The sequence below is a fragment of the Eptesicus fuscus genome, chromosome 12 (assembly GCF_027574615.1).
Source record: "Eptesicus fuscus isolate TK198812 chromosome 12, DD_ASM_mEF_20220401, whole genome shotgun sequence".
Classification (NCBI taxonomy): domain Eukaryota; kingdom Metazoa; phylum Chordata; class Mammalia; order Chiroptera; family Vespertilionidae; genus Eptesicus; species Eptesicus fuscus.
In genome coordinates, this window is record NC_072484.1 from 55,762,687 (window position 1) to 55,785,129 (window position 22,443).

General features: G+C 41.7%; 1 pseudogene; it reads right to left on the minus strand.

Annotated features, from left to right (window-relative positions):
• Nucleotides 1–4,334: 4,334 nt before the first annotated feature.
• LOC129150957 (zinc finger and SCAN domain-containing protein 4-like) lies at nucleotides 4,335–5,973 on the minus strand (annotated as a pseudogene).
• Between the last annotated feature and the right edge of the window lie 16,470 nt (nucleotides 5,974–22,443).

The window sequence follows — 22,443 nt, forward strand, 5'->3', positions numbered from 1 at the left end:
CCATGAAATATTATGCAGCAGTAAAAAAGAAGGATCTCTTACCCTTTGAGACAGCATGGAGGGACCTGGAGAGTATTATGCTAAGCAAAATAAGCCAGTCAGAGAAAGACAAGTATCACATGATCTCACTCATATGTGAAATCTAATGAACAAAATAGATCCAGAGACAGAAGCATAGAACAGACTGCAGAATCTCAGGGAAGGTAGCGGAAGGTGGGTGGGTGGGAAATGACCAACCAAAGAAAGAACTTATGTGCATACTAGAGGCTCGGTGCTCAAATTCCTGCATAGGTGGGGTCCCTTGGCCTGGCCCCCTTCTCACCTAGTCCTGATGGGGGCCGGCCGGCCGGTGGAGGGGAGGTATCACAGGAAGTTGGCCAGCCAGGGGAGGTTGGTGGTGGGAGTGCACTGCGTTGAGCGTCTGCCCCCTGGTGGTCAGTGCACATCATAGTGACTGGTCATTTGGTTGCTTAAGCTTTTGTATGTATTCTAGTAGATATGCATAATCCATGGACACAGACAATAGGGTGGTGAAGGACGGGGGCAGGCGGGAGGGGCAGATTAGAAAGGGTCAATGGGGGGGGAAAGAGGACATATGTAATACTTTCAACAATAAAGTTTTTTTAAAAAAATAAGATGCCTTTAAACAGAAACACACATAAAACAGGGTTATGCATAGGTCTGTTGTCAAAACTGTGATTAGAGGCTCACAGGAACCTAACCCTGTGTTTTCTCCAGGACCAGTGACTCATACTTGCTAATTCTGTATTTGTAGTGAATTTATAGAACATAACTACCATGAATAATAAGAACCAGTTGTATGTCATTTTTTAAAACGATGCACTAACATTGTTTGTCATTTAATAACTGGCAAAACAGTTTGTTGCACTAAGTACAGACAGCCAAATGCATTTTGACATAACAACTTTTAGTTAATTGTAATAAACATTCACTAACTACAATGGTCAGATAACGTACAAATACAATGAAATGCATCCCTGCTTTAAACAGCTTTATACAAAAAAACCACCCAAAACTCAAACATAATCACAAAAGTTATTACAAAGAGAAAAACTTTAGATAAAGGGAGAAAGGCTTCATAAAGAGCAATCAGCCCTAGCTGGTTTGGCTCAGTGAATAGAGCATCATCTTGTGGACCGAAGGGTCCTGGGTTCGATTCCTGTCCAGGGCACCTGCCTGGGTTGCAGGCTTGATCCCCAGTAGGGGGCATGCAGGAGGCAGCCGATCAATGATTATCTTTCATCATTGATGTTTCTATCTCTCCCTCTCCAAAATCAATAAAAATATATATATTTTTAAAAAGAGCAATCAGCCATCTAATTTCTTTGGCTTACTAATATATCTAATTTGATCAGTATAGTCAATGAACTGTAACCAGGATTCTATGCAAGGCTCTTTACTCATATTACCTTACTAATTATCACAACTCTATAAGATTAAAAAATAAAATAAAATTGGTCTTATGTTGACACCCATTTGATATCTTTGCCCTATAGCTTTGTAATTTCTGCCCAAGACACTATTTGCAATTCCTGCAGCCATTGCCAAGTGTTTGGCCTTCACTTTTCTGATATATTAAACTGATATGTGGTCATAATACGTCAGTGTCTCTGACATTGAGTTTAAACACCACTAAAATTGCTATCAGATTGCTACTTCCTGGAAATCTTTACAACTGGGTTATGAAAAGTAGAACGTAACTTTGCTTAAAGGCAAGAAGTTAAAGTTAGAATGTTTACCTACATCAAAGGTTTAGAAAAGAAACTATAAATCAGTCATGCTCTTATCTTTTAAGGTAACTGATGCCAGATCATGAAATATAAACGGTTGGTATTAAAGAACTTTATTATATTCTGCAGGCTAACATTGTGGGTGGGGTTTAAAGAAATGTGTTTAGAATAAATATATACTTTTGAAAACCCATGTTATTCTCCCTATTCAAGCTAAACCTATTTGTATTTTCAGTGATATGGATAATTATTTTTATGTAGATCATTATTTTATTATTAATATTCAGTGGTATAGATCACATTTGTGTTTAAGCAAACTAAAATCTGACCAGATCTTATTATGTGGTATAAACCATAATGCATTTAATTATTTAGCAGTATGTATTTATGTTTCTTTGACTGTATAAAAACAGGTCTTTTGATTACTTGAAAGAGCCACCAGATTTTTCTTCATTCTAAGGGAATAATATAGCAAAATTATTTAACATAAGATTCATGCTTTGATGAAACATTTTAGGTCATCTGAACAAATTAATAAGATTGGCAATACAGAACTAGGATTGACAGCAATAGCTATCTTTTCTTGAGCCCTTACATTTCAGGTGCTTTACCTACATAATTTAGTGAATCCTCATAATAATCCTGGGGTTGGTAGTACTATCCCCATTTACAGATTTGATTCCTCAAGGCTTGGATAGGTTAAGTACTGAAAGTCATTGTGACTACAGGAAAGACATTGTTTTGAAATGTTATTTCAATGGCCATGTGGAACAGCATTTATTTGTACAAATTTTGGAATCATTAAAATTAATAAATTGCCTTTATAATTAGGAATACATAAATAAAAATGTGAATTTCTAAAATTTACACAAAATTGTTTACTTTATAATTTATATTCCTAAAAAGGAGTTGCAGCAAACTTAAAAAGATATATGAGAGCCCTAACCGGTGTGGCTCAGTGGATAGAGCGTCGGCCTTCGGACTGAAAGGTCCCAGGTTCGATTCCGGTCAAGGACATGTACCTTGGTTGCAGGCACATCCCCAGTAGGGGGTGTGCAAGAGGCAGCTGATCGATGTTTCTAACTCTCTATCCCTCTCCCTTCCTCTCTGTAAAAAATCAATAAAATATATTAAAAAAAACAAAAACATATATGAGATATGCAGTTCAGCTGCTTGCTGGAATGAAAGCCAAACTGGAGACAGGTGCTGGCACAAAAGGAAAGAGGTACCGCCTGGGAGAATGGTGGACTCCTGTATCAAAGACCATCCCCGCTTCCTGCCCAAGCTCGTGGTTCTTATAGGAAGAAGGAGGGGGAGGGTTTTTTAATCCAATTATCTTGTTAGCTTGGGCCCTATCCATTCCTTTTTCTAGCTTTGGGCGCATGGGGTCCTATTCATGTGTCTTTCTAGCTTTTGGTGGGCTCAGTGTAAGACCCTCCCCCTGTGACCCCTTGGCCAATGGGGGAGACTCCCTGGCATTCCAACGAATATATTTTTGCAGCCCAGCCAATATAATGGTGTGAGCAGTTATTTACAATTACGAAAGGAAATAAGTCTCCTGTCAGATCCAGAATTACTGACATTCACCTTGGGTCAGTTTTGAAAGTAATCACTGCGAACATGCGAACAAGATTTCCCCCGAAGTATAGTAGCAGAGAAAAGATGCCAAATGTCAGGAAGAAAACATTAATTTTATCATTGCTCTTGTTCTTTTTTTATACTACACTTTTCAAAATAAACCTACGTTTCTATGAAAATTAAAGCTTTTGTTTTTTTTGTGGCCCACATAAACTTAAACCTTGTTTATTTGGCCTGTGTTAGCCTTTGAGTTTGACATGCTTGTTCTACAGTAACTAGACTAGGCTAAAAATAATTTAATTTAAAAAACCCAGCAAATATTAAATATAACACCCTGGAGATTGGAATTTGGCATCTATCAAGTCAGTCTTTCAATGACACCTTCCCTAATACATGGTCTTTAGACAAAGACCAAATATCTGAGAAATGACTATACATATGAACAGCATAATACCTTGTTGAATAAAACGTATTTAAGTCAATTAGGTAATCATAGTTAAGGCTTCCATGGTAATCATCAGTCAGTGATCATAAACAGTTAATAACTCAACACTAGGTAAGGTGATTTAATATTTATTTTTATACAGCAAGTATTTATTGGTCATTTGAAATGTGTCAGCCACTTTCTTTTTTTTAAAATATATTTTATTGATTTTTTACAGAGAGGAAAGGAGAGGGACAGAGAGCTAGAAACATCGACCAGCTGCCTCTTGCACACCCCCTACTGGAGATGTGCCTGCAACCAATGTACATGCCCTTGACCGGAATCGAACCTGGGACCTTTCAGTCCACAGACCAATGCTCTATCCACTGAGCCAAACCGGTTTTGGCATGTGTCAGCCACTTTCTAGGCATATGAGTTACTTTGGAGAACAAAACAGAAATTCCCTGCCCTCCTTAAACATACATTTTAGTGGGAGAGACAGTGAATGGGATATAGGGAAGTTATAAAGTGTGTTCTAAGTAGAGAAGTACTATGAAATATATGTAAGACATTTATATGCATTACACCGAGGAAGCTTCTGGTGTGGAGGAAACACGTCTGAAGGCAGTCCTCTGGTGGGTCCTCAGGTGGCGGTGGTAGGTGGATGACTGGTGGTAGTGTCTCCGGCACATGGAACACACATAGGGCTTCTCTCCCATGTGGGTTCTCTCGTGAGCCAGAAGGTTGGTTCTGTGGCTGAAGGACTTGGCACACGTGCTGCACCTGAAAGGCGTCTCTCCTGCATGAATCTTCTAAGGAACGTGTAGTCTAAGCTAAGGCCTCGAAGAAGCCTTTGTCACCTTGGCACAAATACATGTTCTTTCATTTTATTATTGTTTTTTTTTTTTCTGATGGATTTTTAAAAAATATGTTTTTACTGATTTCAGAGAGAAAAAGGGAGAGGAAGGTCTCCTGCACACCCCCTACTGGGGATTGAGCCCATTACCCAGAGACCTGGATCTCCTGGTTCGTGGGTCAGTGCTCAACCACTGGGCCACACCAACTGATGAACTTTTAATGGAGAAAATTGCCTAAAACTGGCTGGGTAGTTGGTTAGAGCATCATGACAGTACGCCAAGGTTGCAGATTTGATTCCCTGTCAGGACACATACAAGAATCAATCAATGAATGCATAAATATTGAACAAGTTGATCTCTCTCTCTCTCCTCTCTCTCTCTCATCTCTCTTCTCTCTTTCAAATCAATAAATGAAAATAAAAATAGAAAAAAAAAACCCCACAAACTGGAGATCTTGGGACACTCCTTACATTGGAATGGCTTTTGGGCTCTGTGGAATCTTTCTTGGTGTCCCCCACATGAGGAGTTTCCCTCATTGTTCTGGTGGGTAAGCAGGCTCAAGGGTGATCTGGTCTCACCTGGAGAGAAACACTGGTCCCACCTCCATAAGGAGATCTTGATTAGAGGGTCCTCTTAGGGCCTTACTGAGACCTGGAGGTGCCTAGACATGCTCTTCTGGAGCTGAGTGGATTCTCCAGAGAAACACCTTCCTCTTCAGGCCTCTCCCTGGATAACGAGTAGGGAAGGTGTTTGATTGCCTCGACTAGTAATACTGTCATTTACTTCAGTAGTTTTCAAAGAAATGTTGCCACCATTTTCTTTATCTTCATCTCCTTGTCCTTCATACTTTGTAGAGAAATATCTTGGGAGTACAGGAGGGTGTTCCCACATTTGCCTCTGTTGGGATCCTATTGGCAACTGTTTTGTTAGATGAATAAGGATTTCTCTTTAGGGCACATCCTCAGAAAAGAGGACTTCCTGTCCCTGCATGTGCACATGGACCAAGCCAGGGGGCTTCATGCAATCATCACTCACATCTTCCATGAATGTCCCCAGGTTTCTGCCACATGATTCCTATTCTTCCGTCAATGTGGACCTGTCACTGCAGTACCTGCTGATCATAAACTGTTCCAGGACCACTTGGAAAATCATTTCATTCTTGCTGTTTTTCTGGCTGCAGCCATGAGTGAAACGACTTATAGAGTCTTTGCAGTTTCTGCCTTGCACACGAGTTACTGCTGTTTTGAAATAAGCTGAGCTGAGTGATCTGAAACCCGGATACACCTCCGGCCCCCACCTTTTGGAGAGCAGGTCTTTGGCTAGGTTGAAAGTCCATGTTTTCTAACCGATAGTCATCCTGCATGATTCAGATAGAAATGAGGTTCTGAGGTCTAAATACATTCTAAACAATATTTCTCAGAGACTCAATTTCCAAGATTCAAGTCTTTAACTCCTTTGTTGATCGTGGTGGATGCTTAGAAGACCGTGAGCTCCTCGAGAAGAATGAACTTCAACTGAGTAATCCTGGAACAACAAAGGCTGAGCTGCTATATGACTGGCTGTCTGCACTGGGTTCATCTGACGGTTGTTTAATATTTTAAAAACCAGCTTATTTATTCATTCATAAAACACTTATAGACTATCTCCTGACAAATTCTGTATATTTTAGTTTATATTGTATTGAAAGGGATATGTTGACTTTTTTTAAAGTAAAGAATTGGCACTCGTGTTCATTTTATGTAATGTTAATTCCAACAAGTTAAAATCAAAACAAAGCTAGAAACCAAGGAATGGATGTTTGAAAACCATGGACTGGAAAATTTGTTTTATGCTATGGTGATGAACTTTTTTTTTTTTCCAATTTTTTTTATTAAGGTATTATATGTGTACATATTTTACCATTGCCACCCCCCACCCCACTCCCATATATTCCCTCACCCCCCAGAGTTTTGCATCCATTGGTTATGCTTATATGCATGCATACAAGTCCTTTGATTGATCTCTTATCTCCCCCACCTCTCCCTAACTTTCCCCCTGTAATTTGACAGTCTGTTTGATGCTTTACTGTCTCTGTATCTATCTTTTTGTTCAAGTTTATAATGTTCTTTATTACCCATAAATGAGTGAGATCATGTGATATTTTTCTTTCATTGACTGACTTATTTCACTTAACATAATGTTCTCCAATTCCATCCAGGTTGCTGCAAATGATGAGAATTCCTTCTTTTTTATGGCAGCATAGTATTCCATTGTGTAGATGTACCACAGTTTTCTGATCCAGTCATCTGCTGACGTGGTGATGAACTTTTAAAATTTATTTGAACTCTTGTTCAGGAAAATGTTTAGGTTCTCCTTAGATGCCTTAAGGACCAATTGTCTAGTTGTGGATTTTATTTGAAAACCATGGAATAGAAAAAAAAAAAACTTTCCTTTTGTAAAAGTCTCCAGAATAAATAACTTCTTTAAACTTTTCTCTAAAGTCTCACATATTCTCTGTAAAAATTACCAGTGTCATTTCTTTTGAGATGATGAGCTATACATCCAAAGGACAAAATATTCCCTGAGTCTGTTTAGAGTTCATAAGATCTGTTCCTAAGTGTTTGCCATGTATCCTCAAGAATCTGGTAGAGCCCTAGCCAGTTTTGCTCAGTGATAGAGCTTCGGCTGTGGACTTGGGTCTTGGGTTTGATTCCGGTCAAGGGCACCCTTGCAGGCTCAATACAGACGGGGTACCTGTGGGAGGCAACCAGTGGATGTGTCTCTCTCACATCGATGTTTCTCTCTTTTTGTCCTCCTTTCCATTCTCTAAAAAAAAAAAAAAAACCAATGGAAAAATACCCTTGGGTGAGGAGTAACACCAACAAATAACAATCTGGTAGACATTAAAAAACAAAAAATACAGAAATTTGTATACAACCTTGAGATGGTTAACAGCACAGAATTATGCCAAGTCCTAGCAAGTATTTCATAAATTTGATCATTTGGACATATAAACACTTAGTAAACTTACCTTAATATAATCAGGTTGAAAATCCACATAAAACTATGAAGTGGAAAGATCTTTGGTTAGGAAGTAAATATTAGTTCTGATTCTACTGCTAGAAGGTATTGGGTTTCTTTTTAGGGTGATAAAATGATTCTGTAATTAGTGGTATAGTTGCACAACTTTGTGAATATACTAAGACATAAAGAATTAACTCTTTGGTATGTAAATTATGGGACCAGAATTTTATGTTCATCGAGATATTGGGGGGTGGGGGGTTGGTCCCTCAGCCTGGCCTGCGCCCTCTCGCAGTCCCGGCTCTCCCAGTCCGGGACCCCTCGCTCCTTACCAGCTGCCTGCAGGTGAGGCGGGAGAGGCTCCCACCACCACTGCTGCACTCGCCAGCCGGGAGCCCGGCTTCTGGCTGAGTGACGGTCCCCCTGTGGGAGCGCACTGACCACCAGGGGGCAGCTCCTGCATCGAGCGTCTGCCCCCTGGTGGTCAGTGTGCGTCATTGTGACCGGTCGTTCCGCCATTTGGTCAACTTGCATATTATGCTCTTACTGTATAGGATAGTGTTGTTGGTGTGCGCTATAGGTCCTTTTGCAGCAGCATGAGGAAAGAATCCCAAATGCACACGTGTGGAGAAGTCTAAATGTGATGTAAGATTTTATTGTGAATTAAGGGGAATTAATACACCCTAGGGGACCTAGAAGGTGGGCAGACTCTAGAAGCACTGCCACGAGGCTTTTGTTAATCCTCCATATATCTTCTTGGTTTAGGTAAAGGACAAAGAACCATTGAAATTATCCAACACAAATACCTTACTTTTCGAGGGCTTGGATTGGGCTCTCCTCCCAGTAAATTCTATTGGGGTTTCATGCCCTCTATCCAACCCGATTACCTTTCTGATTGTCCCCACCCTAGGCCCTACCCCTCTATTTCGGCACCCTGACTCCCATTGCACATGTGCCCCAGCAGAGGAATTCCTCCCCCACCTCCCCCTCCTCCGGTACAGGGCTTTTAGCATTTCTAAGGTTTCCTGTCCCATTCTGGATGGTGGCAGCCCACCTAGAGTGTGTTAATGGGTCTGTTTATAAGTAAGCTAGATGGAAATTCTGTTCTGTCACGTGTTCCTTCTTCCCAGTTTATGAAAATTATTTTATTCTCTTTTGCTTTCTTCCTTATATCAATGACTCTAACTCTCTATGCTGACAATATGATAGCTCTTTTAATTTTTGAGGAACTTCCATGCTGTTTACCAATTTACATTCCCACTAACAGTGCACAAGAGTTCCCTTTTCTGCACACCCTTGCCCACATTGTTATCTTGTCTTCTTGCTGATACTCATTCTAACAGGTGTGAAGTACTATCTCACTGGGGTTCTGATTTCATTTCTCTGATGATTAGTGATGTTGAGCATCTTTTCCCTAGGGCAGGGGGTCATAATTCAATACACCTGGTCCCGAGGTCAGTCATGGGGTCACTGGTCTGGTTTTGCTGCTTCTCTGGACCTGGAGCTGAAATACAACTGAGGCCTAAATGTTATCTCTAGGGAGGAAAGGTCAGGGGGTCCAAACCACATGACCAGCGATATGCTACGGGAAGGAAAAGCCACCCTGGGGGCGAGGTCCCACCCTATAATTGTCCATTGCAAGGCGCCTGGGGCTTTCCACCCTCGTGACCTTCTGGACCTGGCCCATCATCCTTGCTCTGCCTATCACATATGAGCATAAAACATTTTTTCATTTATTTGTGTCTTCTTCAGTTTCTTTCATCAATGCCTTATTGTTTTCAATGTATAGATGTCTCACCTCCTTGATTAAATCTATTCCTAAATGTTTTATTGTTTTTATGCTATTGTAAAATGGGGTTGCTTTCTTTGTTTCTCCTTCAGATATTTTGTTAGTGCGACTAAATTTCAGGCTGATTTTGTGTCCTGGGATTGGATAAAAAGTAAGATGGAGAGACACACACTTCTTTTTCATTGGTGGGTACAGGATAGTTAATAACTAACGTTTACAGCACACAGAGATGTTATTCAGGGCAAGAAAACAATGAGGGGTGCGGGGGGACTCTTGCTCTGTTGTGGTGGCTGTACCCTAAGGGGCCTCGAAAAGGTGAATACGCTGATATTTCATAGGTCCGTTACCTTAGATGCAAAAAGACAATAGACAGTCTCACTTACGGTGCAGATTGACCTTTGTCAGGGAAGCTACACCCTCGGACAGTGATGGCGAACCTATGACACGCGTGTCAGCACTGACACGCGTAGCCTTTTCTGATGACACGCGGACGCTGAGGCGGCCACATGCCGAGGATGAAACATTTGCTGCTCCTGAGGATGGAACATTTGCGAAATAATGTTTTTTCCTCAAAGTGACACACTACCAGAGTTATGCTCAGTTTTTTGGCGAAGTTTGACACACCAAGCGCAAAAGGTTGCCCATCACTGCCCTAGGATGTGACTATCCTCCCTGACTCATTTATAGTTAGGAATTTTTATATTTATTTTTTAAAATATACTAGTATTTTCATTGATTTCCGAGAGGAAGGGAGAGGGAGAGAGAGGTAGAAACATCAATGGTGAGAGAAAAATAATCGATTGGCTGCCTGCCACTGGGGAACGAGCCCGCCACCTGGGCATGTGCCCTGACCGGGAATCAAACCGTGACCTCCTGGTTCATAGGTCAACACTCAACCACTGAGTCACATCGGCCAGGCAGGAATTTATGTCTAGACCACGCTGTGTGGTTACTCTCAGTCTCTGAGTTAGTAAGGCACATCATGCAGGCCTCCTCTGAGCTTGTCAGGTTTAGAATTTGGCCCCTTTTTCATCTACATTACAAAATGGGGTAGTTTTGCATACTTGTCATGAACAGAAAAATATTTAATCTCAGTTAGATGTTGATTAATTTCTTTATAATTATAAACAAATAATGTCAATCATTCTCATAACAACATTATAAATGACTTATTTGTAACTTATTGGGCTAAGTTTACCACTTGGAAACCGAAAATATTTTACACAAAATTTCCATTCTGAGGTATTTACTTCATTGTGTAGTCTATGAAAAAATCAGAACAATGAAACTGAGGCAAGAATGAAGAAACACAATGGAGGTGGCATAGCTGAGCTAACAAAGTTACTTAAGTCAGAATGGGTTGAAACATGAAGAATGGGTTTTATTTTACCTTACCTAGCCTGAGGACTTAAGTTTTTGAACATTTCAGTTGTGTCTCAGTGCCCGGAGATATGTACAAATCCTACAGATAGCACCCTGAAGACCCCTGGAAGGTCTCCGTCTCAGCCATTCCAGCAGCTGAGGTGCAGGACGGCTTCTTCTCAGGAATGTGCTTTTTACTGTCAGTGTTAGAAGTGCGAGGAGGAGACCTCAGTTCTTGTCTTCTGGAAGGAAAGATTTCAATCAAGAGACAAAATGTAGCAAAGTAAGTAAGAATTTATTGGCCACAGCAAAAATAGGTTTAGGACAGTGAAACAAGGAAGCAATCGGAGAGCCTAGCTGGGCTGAAGGTAAGAGTGCGGATCAATGCCAGAAGTGGAGGGTTTGTGCTGGGGTAGGGTAGGAGATAAAGGTGCCTGATGATTCAGCATTTACAACTCTTGAGAAGGAGAATTTTTCTGTGAAATGCCTCTAGCTTTCATTCTACTGGCTTTTTAAGGGTGGGGCCTTACTTACTCTGATATTTTCAGTGCCTCACACAGTGCTGGGATAGGGAATGTGGCCAAACAGCTGTAACCAATGAGGGCTGCGGGGAGGGCTCTATGCCTTAGAACTCGCAGCAGATCAGCTCCATCCAACACGGTGACTAATTTTACCTTAAGGTAACCCCTAGCCTCGCTGTAATACATTAGCATAGTAAACAACACCACCCACAGCTGCCGTGATCAGAAAGGGAAAGCCCGTATAAGCATACAACTTGGCCAGCAGGTCTCTTCGAAGTCTCCACCCTTGTCCTGGAAAAATCCTGACTATTCCTCCCCCTTATCGAATACCCTACCCCTCGATGACATCAGTCTGAATAAAAAGTAAATCCCACCAGGGAGGGGCTGCTCTGTCTGTGCAGTAGCCCCTCTCTGACTCACTGCTTCACTAGGGAACTCCCTTTCTCTTTAAGCTCTATGCTGGCTGGCATGTGAATTATTTCCTGTGCAAAGCTAAGAACCCACAGTGGGTTGCAGATCTTCTGGTCCCCAGACCTCCAGAATACCTCCATCAGTAATTTCTGAGCCTGGCACAGAGAAGGCATCCTGTATTTGTTGAATGAATGAATGAAATTCATTCATCAAGTGAATTACTCAAGATCAAACAACTACTAAGCGTTAGAGTTATGACTGGAACAAATCATTGTTTTTACCCTATTCAGACATGAACTATAAAATATTACAGAACCATAATTTCTCCATCTTAGCTTTTGGGTGGGTCTTAAGAAATTGGTATTAAGGCTCTCCAGAGAAACAGAATCAATAGGATGTGTGTGTGTGTGTGTGTGTGTGTGTGTGTGTGTGTGTGTGTGTGAGAAGAGAGAGAGAGAGAGAGAGAAAGAGAGAGAGAGAGAGAGAGAGAGAGAGAGAGATTGTAAGTAATGTAATTATGGAGGCTGACAATTCCCAAGATCTACAAGGTGAGTCTGAGTCAGTGAACTGGAGACTTAGAGGAGCCAATTGTGTAGTTCCAGTCTGAGTCCAAAAGTCTGAAAACCAGGAAGAGATGATGTTTCACTTCCAGTTCAAAGATAGAAGAAAGCCAATGTCCCAGTGTGAAGGTAGGCAGGCAAGAGGAATTCTCCTTTACTTGGGGAAGGGTCAACTTTTGTGTTCTATTCAGGCCTTCACTGATTGAATGGGGTCCACCCACATTAGGGAGGGCAATCTGATCAGTCTACTCAGTCTACTCATTTAAATGTTAACCTCATCCAGAAACGTCCTCACGGACTCATGGTCTATACACCAGTTCTAAGCATGTACGTATACACCTTCCTTTCCTTGAGATAGTGTGGCATGGGCGTGAAGAACACCTTTGCTCGGGTTCAAATTCCAGTTACCAGGTGTGTGAACCTGACAAGTTTCTTTTCTTAGTGTCAGTTTCTTTCTCTATAAACTGGGAATAAAATTGGCTGCTATTTGTAAAAAATAATGTAAATGGAGCCACTCAGAAATGGAGCCAGCGCTGCCAGGCCAGAAGAACTGACTTGCACATCTTATGCCTCAAACCTTCGGAATGTGAAAATGGGGCGAAATGAACTTTGGTCTGGGCCTAAAGCAACCCTGTGTCCAAAAGAACTGTTTGGAAGGGTAACAGGAGAGTAGACATTATGACTGTGGTACTAAGAATTAGAAACAACATGCTCCCCCTTGACCAGCATCGAACTTCAGTCCGCAGGTGGACACTCTGTCCACTGAGCCAAACCCCATAGGCCACGCTTCTCTTTCTTACAAATACCCCTTGCCTTTGATCTAATCAGAACACTTGGGTTTCTGCCTGAATCAGTGCTTCTCCAACAGCTTTTTCTTTTTAATCTCAAAGAATGCCTGTCGCCTCTTACTTTGGATTATGTTTAGGTTATCATATCTAATAAGAAACATTAGTACAATTTAATAAATGTGGCATACCAATACTATTTTATTTGATTCTATAGTCATTTAAAATATCAAATCATGTTTTTAATTTTAAACACTCAAGTAAAATAATAATACTCTTCTATGGCAGGTACCTTTCATTTTATTTCCATTTCTTTTATTTCCTAGTTTAATGCCTGCTACATAGTAAGCACATAATAAAAATTTTAAGAATAGTTAATATTATTGTGTCAGGAAAAATATGACAGAGAATTTGAATTCTATAATCCTAAAAATATACACATTTTGAGAATAATTTTTTTCTTATGCACAAATATTAACTTGATTTGAAATGAAACATTTGAGGAAGTTATAATTAGCATAGTAAACATTATGACTGTGGTACTAAGCAGAGGCAGATCATTTCATTTACTTAATATTATGTTGCCATTTAAGCCTGTAAGTCTAAAACAGTTTCCATAAACAACTAAAGATGGCATGAACTTTTAGTTGATACCCAGTCAATAAAGTATATAATTTGCACCACAACATCTTTAATCTCAGTGGCACAAATATAATGACAATATTGCCTTACTTTGAATAATACTTTATACTTGTCAAATTATTTGAGTATACTATCACATCTGATTCTTACAACAATCTTTTTTCTTTCTTTCTTTCTTTCATTAGATTCTTACAATAATCTTAAAGAGTGGGTAAGTAGATGTCACTATCTCCACTTTACAGGTGAGGAAACTGAGGAATGAGAGATGCAAACTAGTACACCAAGCACCAAGCACCAAAATAATGACTGACTTAGGAACTTTTAACTTAGTATGCTTTCTAATACACCAAATCTAATTAGACTAAATTCTAAACTCTTACATAAAAAATATCATCCAGGTCTTCAGTTAAGAAGTGATTTTCTTGCCCTAACCAGTTGCTTCAGTGGATAGAGCATCAGTCTGCAGACTGAAGGGTCCCGGGTTCGATTGTGATCAAGGGCACAGGCCTGGGTTACAGGCTTGATCCCCAGTAGGGGCTGTGCAGGAGGCAGCCGATCAATTATTCTCTCTCTTAATATTGATGTTCTCTCTCTCGCCCTCTCTCTTCCTCTCTGAAATTAATAATAAAAAAAGAAATGATGTTCTTTCAATACATGTGATTATTAGGCATTTTAAAATCTCAAAATTTTACATTAATAGGAATGCAAAATGGGCTTTGTATATATCACATCAATAACAGTAGGTTATAACCACAGTAACTAATTTTATACTCCAGCTTAGTTCACTAAATAATATCATATACTTTAGATAATAACTTTTCTCATATTAAAGTTAGAATCTTGGGTTTGACTCAGCTGCCTTTTTCTAAGGTACTATAATAAAATTTCTCTGTTGATATGATACTGATACACTGTCTTAAACTCACTCAAAAATATTTTTAAAGGCGTGTGATATGCAGTGGAAATAATAGTTTTTGTAAGTTGGTGTAGGATTTATATCTTTAACACCAACTTAAGACTCAAATCCTTTTTTTATTGAAGTTATAATCTTGATAAGATGATAAAATAATTAGAATTACCCCAAATCTGCCATTCTGATGGTGTAGTTATTTGATATTGAATAATTTTCTCCTATTTCTTCCATCTCTAAAGAAGAAAACATTCCAGTTGGTCTCCCAAAGCCCCTACTTGAATGGCTTGCTGGTAACTTTGAGTTTAAGGACCACGCCCCAGGACAATGCCACGCCTGTAAAAAGAAGGTGCTTAATAAGTTCTAGAGCAATGAATATACACAAGAAGTTGTTTTAGAAGAGACCTGGGGAAGTCTGGGATAGACACAGGAATACTCCCTTTGTTCAAAGTACAGATAAATAAGATACCTCAACTCTGAGACATCAAAAATAACCATCCTGTGCAGCAGTTGGTGAGAAGAAGCAGGTATAAGGGGAAAATGACATAGAGGAAGGCACAGCCACAGTCCAAGGAAATGAAGGCAAACTTTGATCATGAGACAAGGGTGAGCTAGGGAAGGGGATGATGTCATCAGAACAACAATAGAGGAAGACAGTTTTGGCAGCAGCTTTTGAATAGACTTTGAAGGAAAAAAATGGGAGAGAGGGGAAAAAGGAAACAGGAAAAGGAAGTCTGCTCAGAACTCAGCATGACATTTGCAATGGGTGGGGAGCTTCCTGTCACAAGTTGATGTTTGGAACATCTGGTCACCTTTTATAATGAGACCTTAGAAACGTCAGCTTTCTCAAGTGATCTGGTTAGAATATGTATGGATTGCGTGTCCTCACAGTCCCTGCCCGTAGATAAGCCTATTTGGAGAAAGAAAAGCAAACAAACAGATGGAAAACAAACTCTTCTCTTAGAGAACACTCCACTAGTTTTAAGATGTAAGTAATCATGTTTGTAAATGTATACGCATGCTTTACGTGTTTTTGGAATTTATTGGTGTTGTGTCAAAATTAAAGTATTGCGAATTCTTTTTTTATTTTAATGATCTCAAATGGCGAAATGTAGCTAACAGATTTACTAAAATTCCTCACCTTGCTTCATTTACAATCCAGGCCAAGGTTTTCCATAGCCCAATTGTGCCCTCTAGCGTTCTCAGTATTTAATGTAGGCTACTAATAATTTCTACTTGATCATCACTCTATGTCAGTAAAAGTGTGTGGCTATGTGAAGGTAACAAATAAACCCTCACATCTCAGTGGCTTAAGAAACAAAATTTTATTTCTCAGACAGTCCAGAGCAGGCTGGCAGGGTCTGTGGCCAAGCAACCTCTTGGGGATCTAGACTTCCTGTATCTTGTGATCTCTATCACCGTCTCACCTGCCAGTCATCAGGACAGGGTTATGGAGGGGGCCAGGCTCACTGGCTTTTAACTGCTTCAACCAGGAAGTGGCACCTGGCACCCTGCTACTTCCTCCTGGCCAGAACCAGTCAGGCAGCCCCAGCCCAAACCCTTGGGAGCCTGTGGGGGGTGGAGAAGCACATGGATGTTTTGGGAACACTAACTGCTCCCGCTAAAGCCTCTTCAGGAGGGCTGGGGAAGAACACATTGGACATGCCAACTTCGTTATTTTGGGAAATATTTTTGATTTGACATTTTCCAGTAGAAAGGAATTCAATCAAAAAGAGATTACAATGCAATTTTAATATTCATAGTTCTTCATTTTTCCATATGACACTCAAAATTAAATATCCCATTGGTATAATGGCAGAGGTGTAGGGACAGGTTTATATTAGAATTTCTGTTCTGATTGACTTTTGTGTTAAAATAAAGTGTCCCTTATTTCCCTGTTTGTTTTTTAAAAAGAACTATCCTCCTCCTGCTGCATCTATTTCTTAGATGTAAGTTATACTTCTATTTTTAATTATTTCTTTCCAATTTTAATTTCGATATACTTGAAAGTTGTTTCCCAAACTGTCATCCTTACTGATATTTCAACCTTGAGAAGTATATTACCTATATATGAGAATTTATAAATTATACCTATTAGTAGGGAAATATAGGGTGGAGCAATAAATAATAATATAAGGATAAACTCTGTGTTTTGCAACTGTAAAGCTACCTTTGCCCCACCCTATGTATACTTAAGGAAACTTTATGATTGTCTATTAACTATTGAGCTTAATCGGTCTTATTTTATTTTTTTTTTTTGTGGTAAAACATACATAACATTAAAGTTACCACCCACCTTAACCATTTTCAAGTGTGCAGTTCAGTGGCATTAAACACATTCACACTGTTGTGGAATCATCACCATTATCCATCTCTGAAGCTTCTTTATCTTCCTGAACTGAACCCCTGTGTCCATTAAAACTAACTCCCATTCCTCCCCCCAGCCCCTGAGAACCACCATTTTACGCTCTGTCTCTATGAATGTGACTACGTTAAGTACCTCATAGAAGTGAAATCATACAGCATTTGTCCCTTTGTGACTGGCTTATTTCACTTAGCATAATGTTTTCAAGGTTCTTCCATGTTGTGGCAGGTGTCAGAATTTCATTCCTTTTTAAGTCTGAATAATCCATTATATGTACATACCACAGTTTGTTTATTCATTCAGATTGGCTCATCTTTGGGGCAGTATTACACTTATTTTGTTTAGTCAGTTAATCTTAGCACTTAATTTGAAAGACATATAATCTATAGCACATCCCGATTAGAGAGACATCAAGTTGTTCAACCTTTGGCCTCCTGTGTCTTCTTAGTCTATATATCTGACATACATGCTTTAGTATTTCTATCTTTCATCGCACTTTCTGGCAAAGCTCCACTTTCCAAAGGAAGTTTTCTTCCCTGTACCAAGTGGTGCTCTGGGGATAATCTATTACAGTATGTATTTGGCCCCAAGCTACATTGCTAAGATTACCTTGCTATTCTGAGAGACTGACTTTTTAAATGTTATTTTAAATATGGAGATACTGTGGAGTGGTACGTACTTCATCACCAGTTTTACCATGTTTCTAAAAGTTTTTTTTAAAATCATATTTCTTCTGTTATAATTCTATCACTATTAATGCTATTAACCCCCACATTGTTGCAGAAGACCGAAGAAAACCAAAGACGCTTCTAAGAAAAAGGAGGGACACTCTTTAATACACCGGCGGACTCAGGGAACAGCCTTCCAGATCTGAGTGAAGGAACACGCGTGGGGCTTTCCTTTATATCTCCCTCCCTGTGGTCTTTGTCCCACAAACATGGATTATGCTTCCGGTCCTTTTCGTGGGCCTTGCAAGAAGGCCCCCAGGTGTCGGGGGTCTCCAGGCCATATCTGATGGCCCGGCCTGGCGTCAGCGTTAATAACCCTCCCTCCAGGGCAGTGCACTGTTCCCAGTAACAGGTTCTGCAAGACCAGTATCTGGGAAGGAGAGAGGGACTTAATTATAGGTTATCAGGAACGTACACTGAGCTTGCTGGCTTGGATTCAGATCACTAGCCCCAAATATCAGGGTTACATTGGAATTAGCCCCTTTTTGCCTTCTCAGCATAATAACAATAGCTCTAGGCACCATTCTAAGTATTTGACATACACAATACATGATGATGCTAATTTTTGAAAAAGAAAACACAGGAGAAAAAAGCAAGGTAGAAAGAAGGAAAAATGATAGATAACTCAAGTTTTGGACATGTTGGGTTTGAGATGCCAGAGGAAAGAGGGTGTCTTGTGTAGGAGAGCTGGTGGGACATGTGAATTTGAGTCGGAAGTCAGGAGCACTGCCAGGGCTGGAGGTGGATTGGGAATGAATGATATGTCTGGAAGAGCTGCAACTGTGAACAAATGAGATTGCTGAGGGAGAGAGAGAGAATGCAATGCCCAATTAGCCTAGCATCAGCCCCGAGCTGAGCCCTAGGGAGGAGTAGGGATAAATCAGGCAAGGCAGGAAGGCAGGAAAAGACATTTCAGGTGAAGGAAACAGTGATGGCATGGCGTCTGCATGGTCCTGGGAACCCCTGCTCTACTTCCCATCTCCATGAACTTGACTATTTGAATGCCTCACGTGAGTGGAATCATGCATACTTACCTGCCATGTCTGGTTTATTAAGGGCAGTGGTTCTTACCTTGGCTGTGCAGCCAGATCACCCGAGGAACTTTGAAAAAGCAAAAATGTCTGGGCCCCAGAATGAGATTCTGAGTTACGTGGTCTGAGGTGGGGGTCAAACTTCTGCATTGAAAAAACTGAGTGCGAACACCTGCCGTGGAAGGAGAAGACCAGAGGAGGATCGTGTTTTGTTAGGTGACGGACGGAGGCCGAGGGCCAGGGGACTGGCCAACAGGGAGAAAGTGCCCTGGGAGAGGGTGAGAAGGCAGAGGACTCGGGGCAGCCACTGCGTTTGTCAGACAAGTTTTCATTAGAAGCTTCAATGGAGCAGTTTCCGTAGAGGGGTAAGGAAAAATAATTGGTGGAGCAAGTTCTCTGGGGCACTGGAGAAACCGGGGTCAAAATTATGGATAGAAAAGGGAAAGATTCAAGGATGAGTGGAGCTGCAGATAAATTACTAGCTAGAAGGGATGCCTATGGAGAGACTGGCTGCCTGCTTGTTGCAATTTTCTTTTCTTTTTTTTTAAAAATATATTTTATTGATTTTTTACAGAGAGAAAGGGAGATAGAGAGTTAGAAACATCCATGAGAGAGAAACATCGATCAGCTGCCTCCTGCACACCCCGCACTGGGGACGTGCCCGCAACCAAGGTACAAGCCCTTGACCGGAATCGAACCTGGGACCTTTCAGTCCACAGGCTGACGCTCTATCCACTGAGCCAAACCGGCTTCAGCTTGTTGCAATTTTCTAAGCAAAGCTGCCAGCACACTCACTCACGGGAGGCCACAGCTTTGGGGATTAAGAACACAAGCTTTGGGGCCAGACTGCTGAGGCTCCAATTCCAGCTCTTCCATTTCCCCGCCCGCTCTGTGATCTTTATGCTTCAGATTTCTCATCTATCAATAGAAAGAAACATTAATGAGATGAGAAACATCGATCTGCCACCTCCTGCATTTCCTTCCCCCTTCTCATTGTATCAAGCCCACAACCCGGGCATATGCCCTGAATGGGAATTGAACCGGAGACCTCTTGGTTCATAGGTCAATGCTCAACCACTGAGCCACCCTGGCTGGGCATGGACAATTCTTTCAATTAGAGAGAATCTATTTTCTTTTTAAAATTTATTTTATTGATTTTTTTACAGAGAGGAAGGGAGAGGGATAGAAAGTTAGAAACACTGATGAGAGAGAAACATTGATCAGCTGCCTCCTGCACACTCCTCACTGGGGATGTGCCCGCAACCAAGGTACATGCCCTTGACCGGAATCGAACCTGGGACCCTTCAGTCTGCAGGCCGATGCTCTATCCACTGAGCCAAACCAGTTAGGGTGAGAATCTATTTTCATTTATCTACTCAAGGAAGGGTTGGGTGCGGGGAGGGAAAGGGTGTGGAAGAAGTATGTATTCTTTATAAAATTTCGTTGGGATAAAAGAGAGTGTTTCTGTTGTTTGTCCGTTTGTTTGTGTTTGATTGAAAACCATTGCCTCTTGGTGAATGAATTTGGGGTTGACGACGTGGAGAGCGGACTTTGATCCTGCCCTAGCCAAAGCAGCGTGTGGTTCCGGCTGGGTCGCTTATTTTCTTTGGGTCTTAGTGTTCCCACTTGTGGAACGTGTGGCGATCTTAGAGGATCCTTTCTACTCCAACACCCGCTTCTGGCTCTGTGGAGGCTGGCATTCCGCAGCACAGCTGCGCCACATCTTTGGAGGTTTGCGTGCGCCACCTTGTGGTAGAAACGGATAGTGCTGTTCATTGGCTCAGGGAGACTGAAGACCCAGGGACTCAGGCAGCTTTTATTTATATACGAAAAAATCTCTCCTGGGACAGGGGGACCTATTCATGGTAAGAGTGCTCTTTTGTTAGAAGAATTTGAGGATGAGCTGGACATGGAGCAGTAGCCAGCATCTTATCATGGCAACCAGAGTAACTCATCAACACGTGTGAATAATTTATGACACACGCAGCCTGTGGGAGAGAGGCCAATATTAGCCAAAACTTACTTGGAATCTGTTTACTTCAATTAGATTTTATTATTATTATTATTATTATTATTATTATTGAAACAGTGACCTTGAAAATTAATCCATCTTCATATTCAGGCTCATCTCTTGAGTTTCTCAGGGTAGCCGTAAAATTGCTCTCTCTGTGTGCTGTTTATGTCATTGCACCTTTGGACGGAAATAAAGTCAGGCTCACTCTACTATGAGCCACAACAGCTTTTGACCCTAAAGTATTTTTAAATGACTGACTAATAATATTGGAGATCCAGGTAAAATTCAGAAGGTTATCATAACACAAGCTTCTGGGAATAGCCTTGGATTATGAATTTCCTACCCATGGGCAGAGAGGGTGTCTGCACAAAGGCTGCCAGGAAACAAATACAATCTGTATATATAAAAAGCCAGCGACTGGAATGCCGTAATGACCGGAACGACAGGTCACTATGATGCCCACTGTGGCCAGCAAACCGGCCCTATCAGGGTTGAGGGGGTGGGAGGTGGGGCCAGCCAGTCAACCTTCCAAAGCTCCTCTCCCCACCTGGCCCCACCCCAGATTGCCCCCCCCCCACCCTGATCAGGGCGGGCTGGCCAGCCAACCTCCTGCCATCTCCTCCTCCCAACAGGCCCAGGCCCTAATCCACCCCAACTGGGGCCGGGCCAGCTGAACCCCACCCGTGCACGAATTCGTGCACTGGGCCTCTAGTCCTACATAATAAAAGGGTAATATGCAAATAGACCAAACCGCAGAATAACCAAACAACCAATCAAAGTGTAATATGCTAATGATATGCTAAGGCTGCTCAACCGCTCGCTATGACATGCACTGACCACCAGGGGGTAGATGCTCCGACCAGTAGGTTAGCTTGCTGCTGGGGTCCAGCTGATCAGGACTGAGCGAGATGGGCCAGACATGCCCTGGCGCCCTCCCACGGTTGCTCCCCAGCTTGATTGTGCACTGGTGGGGTCCCTCAGCCTGGCCTGCGCCCTCTCAAAGTCCGGGATGCCTTGGAGGATGTCAGAGAGCCGGTTTCAGCCTGACCCCACAGGCCACTCTCCTTGGGAGGGCGCCAGATGCAAGGCTCATGGCTGGCAAGCGCTGCTGTGGCAGTGCGAGCCTCTCCCGATCAGGACTGATTGGGCATGAGCCTGTGGCAGGCACAATGGGGCCGGGATGAGTGGGAGCAGCAGGTAGGAGCTGCAGGCTGCGTTGGACTGGGGGTTTCGGCCTAATCCTTGCAGGCCACCACGAGGGACCCAACCTGTGCACAAATTCGTGCACCAGTAAAATGATAATAGAGCAGAAGAGAGAGGGAGTTTTTCCATCATTGTGTTAATCCTTGAACCCTTGAGGAATGAGATCCATGACTCCAGTTTTTGACTACACATACCCACTCCCTAGGTCCGTGGTCAGCAAACTGCGGCTCGCGAGTTTGCCGCTCTGTTGAGTGATGAGTTTGCTGACCACTGCCTTAGGGAAAAACACTTAAAAAACATTTTAATAATGTACTAATGTCTTTAACCTGAAGTCAGAACTTCTGGGTAAGGGTAATGCCTTAGCAGTGGTCGGCAAACTCATTAGTCAACAGAGTGGCAAACCGCGGTGGCTCGCGAGCCGCAGTTTGCCGACCACTGCCCTAGGTTAAACACACTTGTTTTTTTTGTGTGTTTTTTTTTCCAGCAAAGCTTCAGACTAAAATTTTACCCTC